Raw genomic sequence first — 10102 nt, 5'->3', positions numbered from 1 at the left:
GGAAGAAGATGGACATTCAACGAAGTAAGCGAATTTCATCTATTTCTGATGAAAAAGCCAGAACTTAATAAAAAGTTTGATCTACAAATATAGAACTCAAGAGAAATCTAAAAAGGTAAAGATTAATCTTGGGAACTATATTTTGACTATATAGATGTATAAAGAATACATGTATACCTTGTTCTAGAAATTGATGTGGAAAGGACATTGTACCAGAAAAAGGGTAAAGTGGGGATAGTACATCTCATGAAGAGGCATAGGAAACCCATTATATCTGAGAGAAAGAAGGGAGGGGGATGAATATAGTGGGTATCTTACTGCCTTCAGAATTGGCTTTAAGTGAAAAATCTTAAGACATATTCAATCTATGGTGAAACTTCTCCCACCTCATTGAAAAGTAAGAAGGGAAAAGTGAAAAGGGAAGGAATAAGCTAAGCAGAAGGGAATACGGGAACTGGGAGGGAAAGGGGTAAGATAGGGGGAGGAACTCTAAGGCGGGGGGAGGGATACTAAAAAGGGAAGGCTGTGAGAAGCAAGTAGTGCTCACAAGCTTAATACTGGGAAGGGGGGGAAAGGGGAAAGAAGGGAGAAAAGCATAATCCGGGGTTAACAAGATGGCAAGCAATATAGAATTGGTCATTCTAACCATAAATGTGAATGGGGTAAACTCCCCCATAAAGAGGAAGCGGTTAGCAGAATGGATTAAAAGCCAGAATCCTACAATATGTTGTTTATAGGAAACACACCTGAAGCGGGGAGATACGTGCAGGTTAAAGGTAAAAGGTTGGAGCAAAATCTACTATGCTTCAGGTGAAGTCAAAAAAGCAGGGGTAGCCATCCTGATCTCAGATCAAGCTAAAGCAAAAATTGATCTAATTAAAAGAGATAAGGAAGGGCACTATATCTTGCTAAAGGGCAGCATGGATAATGAAGCACTATCTATATTAAACATATATGCACCAAGTGGGGTAGCATCTATATTCTTAAAAGAGAAACTAAGAGAGCTGCAAGAAGAAATAGACAGTAAAACTATAATAGTGGGAGATCTTAACCTTGCACTCTCAGAATTAGATAAATCAAACCACAAAATAAATAAGAAAGAAGTCAAAGAGGTAAACAGAATACTAGAAAAGTTAGATATGATAGATCTCTGGAGAAAATGTAATGGAGACAGAAAGGAATACACTTTCTTTTCAGCAGTTCATGGAATCTATACAAAAATTGACCATATATTAGGACATAAAAACCTCAAACTCAAATGCAGTAAGGCAGAAATAGTAAATGCATCCTTTTCAGACCACGATGCAATGAAAATTACATTCAACAAAAAACCAGGGGGAAGTAGGCCAAAAAATAATTGGAAACTAAATAATCTCATGCTAAAGAATGATTGGGTGAAACAGCAAATCATAGACATAATTAATAACTTCACCCAAGAAAACGATAATAATGAGACATCATACCAAAATGTATGGGATGCAGCCAAAGCGGTAATAAGGGGAAATTTCATATCTCTAGAGGCCTATTTGTATAAAATAGAGAAAGAGAAGATCAATGAATTGGGTTTGCAACTAAAAATGCTAGAAAAGGAACAAATTAAAAACCCCCAGTCAAACACTAAACTTGAAATTCTAAAAATAAAAGGAGAGATCAATAAAATTGAAAGTAAAAAAACTATTGAAATGATTAATAAAACTAAGAGTTGGTTCTATGAAAAAACCAACAAACTAGACAAACCCTTAGTAAATCTGATTAAAAAAAGGAAAGAGGAAAATCAAATTGTTAGTCTTAAAAATGAAAAGGGAGAACTCACCAGTAACGAAGAGGAAATTAGAGCAATAATTAGGAGTTACTTTGCTCAACTTTATGCCAATAAATTCGACAACTTAAATGAAATAGAAAAATACCTCCAAAAATATAGCTTGCCCAAACTAACAGAGGAAGAAGTAAATATCCTAAACAGTCCCATCTCAGAAAAAGAAATAGAACAAACTATCAATCAACTCCCTAAGAAAAAATCCCCAGGACCAGATGGATTTACATGTGAATTCTACCAAACATTTAAAGAACAATTAACTCCAATGCTAAATAAACTATTTGAAAAAATAGGGATCGAAGGAGTCCTACCAAACTCCTTTTATGACAAGACATGGTACTGATACTTAAACCAGGTAGGCTGAAAACAGAGAAAGAAAATTATAGACCAATCTCCCTAATGAATATTGATGCTAAAATCTTAAATAAAATATTAGCAAAAAGATTACAGAAAATCATCCCCAGGATAATACACTATGACCAAGTAGGATTTATACCAGGAATGCAGGGCTGGTTCAATATTAGGAAAACTATTAGCATAATTGACTATATCAATAACCAAACAAACAAAAACCATATGATCATCTCAATAGATGCAGAAAAAGCATTTGATAAAATCCAACATCCATTCCTAATAAAAACACTTGAGAGCATAGGAATAAATGGACTTTTCCTTAAAATAGTCAGGAGCATATATTTAAAACCATCAGTAAGCATCATATGCAATGGGGAAAAACTGGAACCTTTCCCAGTAAGATCTGGAGTGAAGCAAGGTTGCCCTCTATCACCATTATTATTTAATATCATATTAGAAACACTAGCCTCGGCAATAAGAGTCGAGAAAGATATTAAAGGAATTAGAGTAGGCAATGAGGAAACCAAACTATCACTCTTTGCAGATGATATGATGGTATACCTAGAGAACCCCAGAGATTCTACTAAAAAGCTATTAGAAATAATTCATAATTTTAGCAAAGTAGCTGGCTACAAAATAAATCCCCATAAATCCTCAGCATTTTTATACATCTCCAACAAAACTCAACAGCAAGAGATACAAAGAGAAATTCCATTCAGAATAACTGTTGATACCATAAAATATTTGGGAATCTATCTACCAAAGGAAAGTCAGGAATTATATGAGCAAAATTATAAAAAAGTCTCCACACGAATAAAGTCAGACTTAAATAATTGGAAAAATATTAAGTGCTCTTGGATCGGCCAAGCGAACATAATGAAGATGACAATACTCCCTAAACTAATCTATTTATTTAGTGCTATACCAATCAGACTTCCAAGAAAATATTTTAATGATCTAGAAAAAATAACAACAAAATTCATATGGAACAATAAAAAGTCGAGAATCTCAAGGGAATTAATGAAAAAAAAATCAAATGAAGGTGGCCTAGCTGTACCTGATCTAAAATTATATTATAAAGCAGCAGTCACCAAAACCATTTGGTATTGGCTAAGAAATAGATTAGTGGATCAGTGGAAAAGGTTAGGTTCACAAGACAGAATAGTCAACTATAGCAATCTAGTGTTTGACAAACCCAAAGCCCCTAACTTCTGGGAAAAGAATTCATTATTTGATAAAAACTGCTGGGATAATTGGAAATTAGTATGGCAGAAATTAGGCATGGACCTTTCCACTCCCCTGCCTCCACCCACCAAAATCGTCATTTCCTATACAACACATCAGGACTTGCACAAAGAGTGGGTGGGGGCCATTCTTTCTCCAAGCTTACATATTAATAGAGTATGGTCCAATTACTATTTAGCCTCATGTGCTTGGGACCTCAGTGCATCAACTCAAGCCTCAGCCCATTACATCTCGCGCTTTCTTTTGTTTTAGAACACAGGTGATCATGCCATCCCTGACTCTTCAGGGAGGTCAGAGCCCCCAAGGGGAGGTGATCACACCCTCCCTGATTTCTCAGGAAAGGAGGTGAAAGCACCGAAAAGGAGGTGATCACGACCCCCCTGACTTAAAAAAAAAAAAAAAAAAAAAGCCCGGCTAGCTCAGTCGGTAGAGCATGAGACTCTTAATCTCAGGGTCGTGGGTTCGTGCCCCACGTTGGGCGCCAAATGTAATGACCGCGTATTTAAAGTCAGCCGGAGTCAGGAATTCAGGTTAAGGGAAAAATCTTCAATATTTATTGAAGTGAAGAGGTGAATAAAGATTGCTATAGCAAATATAGGCAAGAAAGATTGCGATAGCAAATATAGGCAGTTGCGACAGGAAGCCAGCTAAGAGAGAGCAACGCGAGCCGAGCCAACCGTGGAGCCAACCGTGGCAATGGCAGTCCCAAAAGTCTCTCCTTCCCCTTCCTTTTCCACTCCCCTGCCTCCACCCACCAAAATTGTCATTTCCTATACAACACATCAGGACTTGCACAAAGAGTGGGTGGGGGCCATTCTTTCTCCAAGCTTATATATTAATAGAGTATGGTCCAATTACTATTTAGCCTCATGTGCTTGGGACCTCAGTGCATCAACTCAAGCCTCAGCCCATTACATGGACCCACACCTAACACCATATACCAAGATAAGATCAAAATGGGTCCATGACCTAGGCATAAAGAACGAGATTATAAATAAATTAGAGGAACATAGAATAGTTTATCTCTCAGACTTGTGGAGGAGAAAGAAATTTGTGACCAAAGATGAACTAGAGACCATTACTGATCACAAAATAGAAAATTTTGATTACATCAAATTAAAAAGCCTTTGTACAAACAAAACTAATGCAAACAAGATTAGAAGGGAAGCAACAAACTGGGAAAACATCTTCACAGTTAAAGGTTCTGATAAAGGCCTCATTTCTAAAATATATAGAGAACTGACTCAAATTTATAAGAAATCAAGCCATTCTCCAATTGATAAATGGTCAAAGGATATGAACAGACAATTTTCAGAGGATGAAATTGAAACTATTACCACTCATATGAAAGAGTGTTCCAAATCATTATTGATCAGAGAAATGCAAATTAAGACAACTCTGAGATTCCACTACACACCTGTCAGATTGGCTAAGATGACAGGAAAAAATAATGATGAATGTTGGAGGGGATGCGGGAAAACTGGGACACTAATGTATTGTTGGTGGAGTTGTGAACGAATCCAACCATTCTGGAGAGCAATCTGGAATTATGCCCAAAAAGTTATCAAATTATGCATACCCTTTGATCCAGCAGTGTTTCTATTGGGCTTATATCCCAAAGAAATACTAAAGAAGGTAAAGGGACCTGTATGTGCCAAAATGTTTGTAGCAGCCCTATTTGTAGTGGCTAGAAACTGGAAAATGAATGGATGCCCATCAATTGGAGAATGGCTGGGTAAATTGTGGTATATGAATGTTATGGAATATTATTGTTCTGTAAGAAATGATCAGCAGGATGAATACAGAGAGGACTGGCGAGACTACATGAACTGATGGTAAGTGAAATGAGCAGAACCAGGAGATCATTATACACTTTGACAACGATATTGTATGAGGACATATTTTGATGGAAGTGGATTTCTTTGACAAAGAGACCTAACTAAATTTCAATTGATAAATGACGGACATAAGCAGCTACACCCAAAGAACGAACACTGGGAAACAAATGTGAACTATCTGCATTTTAGTTTTTCTTCCCGGGTTATTTATACCTTCTGAATCCAATTCTCCCTATGCAACAAGAGAACTGTTCGGTTCTGCAAACATATATTGTATCTAGGATATACTGCAACATATCCAACATATAAAGGACTGCTTGCCATCTAGGGGAGGGGGTGGAGGGAGGGAGGGGGAAAAAAAATCGGAAAAGAAACGAGTGCAAGGAATAATGTTGTCATTATAAAGTAATCATTAAATTAAAAAAATGCTTATTATTTATGTTAAAGACTTGTTTAATGTATACATTAATAAATCTATATGAATGTCAAAAAAATATATGTATTATATGAAAAAATGAAAAAAAAAAACATATTGAATATTGTGATAGAGAAGCGCTGAAGAGATCCAAGGAACTATCTAGTAAAACCTCTTTATCATTCTAACTAAGGAACTAAAGTCCAGAAGGGTTCTTCCATCTGTTAGCATTTTGTCCATTAAAATTACTTTCCACTTTCTCTCTATATATTATCTCTTTATTTACTAGGTTGGCTCTCCCCACTTTTCAATCTGATTCATAAATAAAATCCTGGAGAGCAGGTATTGTTCTTTTTGTACTTGTGGTACTTAGCATAGAACCTGGCTTATCATAAGCACTTGAGGGCTATTTGTTGATTTCTTACTGACTTAAGAGTCTTGCTCAAATTTGTCCATGTAGTGAGTAGTGAAGCCATGATTTGACACATGTCCTATGATTCAAATCTATCCATTGTGTCTCTCCAAGATAAAGATTCTCATGGGCCTATCAACTCAATGGGCTTCCCTTCTTGTTGGAGTTCTTGTTCTTCTTTATAAATAATAATATAAGATGATGGTTCTCTCTGGGAGAAAGAGCAGGTTTCTCAGGGGAGGTTTTTTTGGAGGCAGCCTTAGTATCAGTTCAGATCAATAATTACCCCAAATGCAGCCAGCTGGTAAAAATACAAACATTTATTTTCTCCTTCCAAAGTAGCCTAGTTAGTTGAGGCCTCTCTCTCTGCTTGATTCCAAGAGCTCTCTCCGAAGGTCTCCAAATCCAAAGGTTTTGTCCTTCAGCCCCTGCCTCTGCTTTCTTCAGCCTCCAGAGTCAGCACCAAGCTGAATCTGTCTTGCCTCTGAGAGAGCCTTCTCAATCTTCACTGAGCTCTTGACTCATAGCTTCTTCCTCTGAAAACTCTTCTTCTGCCACCAGCCAGCCAAGTGGAAAATATTCCAGACTGAATCACTCTTCACTGGCTTATATATGACTCTTCTGAGAGAATGGGATTATGGGTTTTCTTCCATAGTGCTCTCTGGCCCTAAGAGCTTCAAGGGAGGTGTGAACTCAGATAAACCCTGAAATTTCCCAAACATGTGAACTCCAATGAGTAAAGGTGTGAACACAAGCATTGTATCAATTAGTTCTACTTAGTACCTTGTTTCAGGTTCTGGCCCAAAACATCTTCTTGTAAGATCAGATCAATAATATATCAACTCTAATGAGTTAGCAGTTTGTAAAGATTCCAACACCTTCTAATTACATCACAATATGGGTCATATTCTTTATAAACTTGTTTTGTGGCTTTTGTATTTGTCACATTACTTGTTTCCCATATGGATTGAGGAATTGATTTCATTGTCAATTTCATCAGCAAGGACCTGGTATGTTTCAGGCCTCCATGAGGTCTTTTAAGAGTTTTATAATAGAAAAGGAACCCAGAGAGTGAAAAATCAATTTTCTTCATTGAACACACTGAATTAAGAATTAAGAGACTAAATTACTTTCTTTGGTATCAGGAGTACCAGTTTGCTAAAAGCTTCCTTGACTATATGAGAATTGTTAAATAGCCTCCAAATAAAAGCCTTCATCTGCCCATAGTGGTTCTTAACAAATGTGGAGAATGGAGGAATGCATTTTGTTTCATTTAAGAGCCACTTTTAACTTTGTGGCCTGTAAGACTAAAATTTAACTCAAGTCATTTCAGGTTGAGGACCATTTTTTCTGGCAAAAACATGACATCCTAGTTCCAAACAGAAATGCCAAAAAAAAGCCAGAAAAGCCACTTTCTGAATTCAGAGTTTTGGAAAAAACTAATGGCAATAATTCCCTGGAGAATGCCAGTGCCAATCTGGGATCACTGGAGGTTCTGGGAGAAAATCGAGAACCCATTAGACACCATGATAAATAGTAGAATTGGCAGAACGTTTTCGTTTTGTTTCAACAACAACAACAACAAACAAGCAAACCTTTCAACTTAAAATACTAAATATGTTTTGTGTCAACTGAAATAAAGTAGATACAGGCAGGCAAATGAATCTTTACAAAATCAGGTAATGAAAATTTTCCCACCTACTGTTTATCCTCCAATCATAATATGATTGGTATTGATAATAGCATTTATGTAGTTCTTTCAAATTTGAAAAGTTTTGTATAATAATTTGATGAATACAACCCTATGAATCAGTCATTATTATAACTCCCATTTTACATATGAGAAAACAGTAAAAAAAAAAAGATATTAAATGAACTAACATAGTTATTGTGTCTGAGGTAGAATTCAAACTCAAGTCTTCATTACTTCATTACTTTTCTATCAGATGTGCCATCTAGCTACATCCTAAATCCATTTCATTTTTAGTAATTCTATTTGAAATCAACTCTTTCCAGTAATTATTCTAGCTCTCATTTCCTCTGACTCCTGACAACACCTGTAGTCAGTAAAATGCAATTATTTGTTTCATTATGTCACAGTGCCTTTGTAGCTCAGTGCTTAAAACAAAATAGGTTCGGTTGAATTACCTAGAATACTTTACTATTATGTCTTTTGTTTCACATATATTCAGGTTAACTGTGTGTGATTTCTTTGACGGATGAGAAGATTATTTCTTTTATTTCTCTTATGGTGTAATGCCTCACAAATATTACAGGCAATAACTGAATAATCCAAAGAGCATTTCAAAGTGTTTTAATAAGGTTTTTTATATATATATATATATATATGTACGTATATATATACATATATACACACATATAAATACAACACATATATGTATATATACATACACACACACATATATATACAACATATATATATATATATATTTCTTTGTGTATATATATCAGTTTCTTATAATGTAAGATTACTAAATACTTTTCATAGATAAGATACTACTTTGGTCAATTTTCTGGAAAAATAAAAGAAATAAAGTTTAGTTCATTCAACAGGCTCCAGGACTATTATATATTCTTGATTGTACATGATTTCTCCTTGGACTTTTAAATTTTGATATAGTATATATTCACTGGACTTTATCATCATCAAAGAAATAAAAAAGATATGACTAAGATATTCAGAAGCATGAGAAAGGGAAGCTAGAAATAATGAGTCATTACATAATTTCTGTAAATATGGAAAATAAAAATTGGAAGGGATTTGATAACATCTGCTTCAATGACCCCAGTTTAGAATAATAAGATCTAAATATTACAAAAGAACATTGCCTTTTTTTGCCAAGAAATTGGGGTTAAGTGATTTTCCCAGTGTCTCTCAGCTAGAAAATGTTAAGTATATGAGGCTAGATTTGAACTCGGTCCTCCTGACTGCAGAGGCAATATTGTATTCATTGTGTTGTCTAGCCATAGGGATCCTAACTCTTAAGCAGTTGCTCTTCTCTCTACCCAAGGATACCTTGTTTTGCATAGGTCCATTTTTGTCCATTGTTACAATGTTTTGCATAGTTTTCTGCAACTAATAGCAATTTCAATCAGGCAAACATTTCTTGTAGTTTCTGCTGTTCAGTTCTTTTTCTGTCCCCTCCATGTCCCCATTTGTTGTTTTCTTTTCAAAGATACTGGAATATTTCCTTCTCAAGATTATGGTAGAGATGAACAAACTAAGGCAAAGAGAGTTAAGGGATTTAATCAGGATCACATACCTTGTAAGTTCTTTTTTTTAACTAATGAACAAAACTTAGAGTTGGTTTTATGAAAAAAAAAAAACCCTCAAAAACATAGACAAACCTTTAGTCAATTTGATTAGAAAAAAAGAAGAAAATAAAATTGTTAGTTTCAAAAATGACTAGAGTGAATTTTCCACCAATGAAGAGGAAACTAGAATATTTAATTAGAATATTTAGAAAATAATTAGAAATTATTTTTCCCAACTGTATACCAACAAATTGGATAATTTAAGTGAAATGGATGAATACTTACAAAATATAGATTGCCTAAATAAGCACAGGAGGAAATCAATTACTTAAATAGTCCCATTTTAGAAAAAGAAATTGAACAAGCTATTAATAAATTCCACTATGAAAATAATTTTTGAGGCCAGATTTGAACTCAAATTTTCCTTACTCTAGGCCTGGTAGATCTGTTCACTGTACCACCTAGCTGTTTATTATCTATCTTTAAAATACCATGCTAGAATTAGAGAAATGCAAATTAAAAGTACTCTGAGATATCTCTCACACTCCTCACATAGGTTAAAATGACAGGAAAAGATAATGATAAATATTGGAGGGAATGTGGGAAACCTGGGACACTAATGCATAGTTGGTGGAGTTGTGAAATGATCCAACCATTCAACATGGGATAGGGATGGGAATTAGGAAGGCCTGCATTCAATTGTACCTTTAATCCTTACTAGTCCCATGATTACCCTCTCCAAATCT

The 10102-nt window shown here is 35.2% G+C and overlaps 1 non-coding gene across 1 annotated transcript; it reads left to right on the top strand.

Annotated features, from left to right (window-relative positions):
* Positions 1–3823: 3823 nt before the first annotated feature.
* Positions 3824–3896, top strand: TRNAK-CUU (transfer RNA lysine (anticodon CUU)). Its single transcript has one exon. It is a non-coding gene; the product is annotated as a tRNA-Lys (tRNA).
* The last annotated feature ends 6206 nt before the right edge of the window (positions 3897–10102 follow it).

The sequence above is a fragment of the Antechinus flavipes genome, chromosome 1, assembly GCF_016432865.1.
Source record: "Antechinus flavipes isolate AdamAnt ecotype Samford, QLD, Australia chromosome 1, AdamAnt_v2, whole genome shotgun sequence".
Taxonomy (NCBI): Eukaryota; Metazoa; Chordata; class Mammalia; order Dasyuromorphia; family Dasyuridae; genus Antechinus; species Antechinus flavipes.
This window is presented reverse-complemented; position numbering and strand designations above follow the sequence as displayed.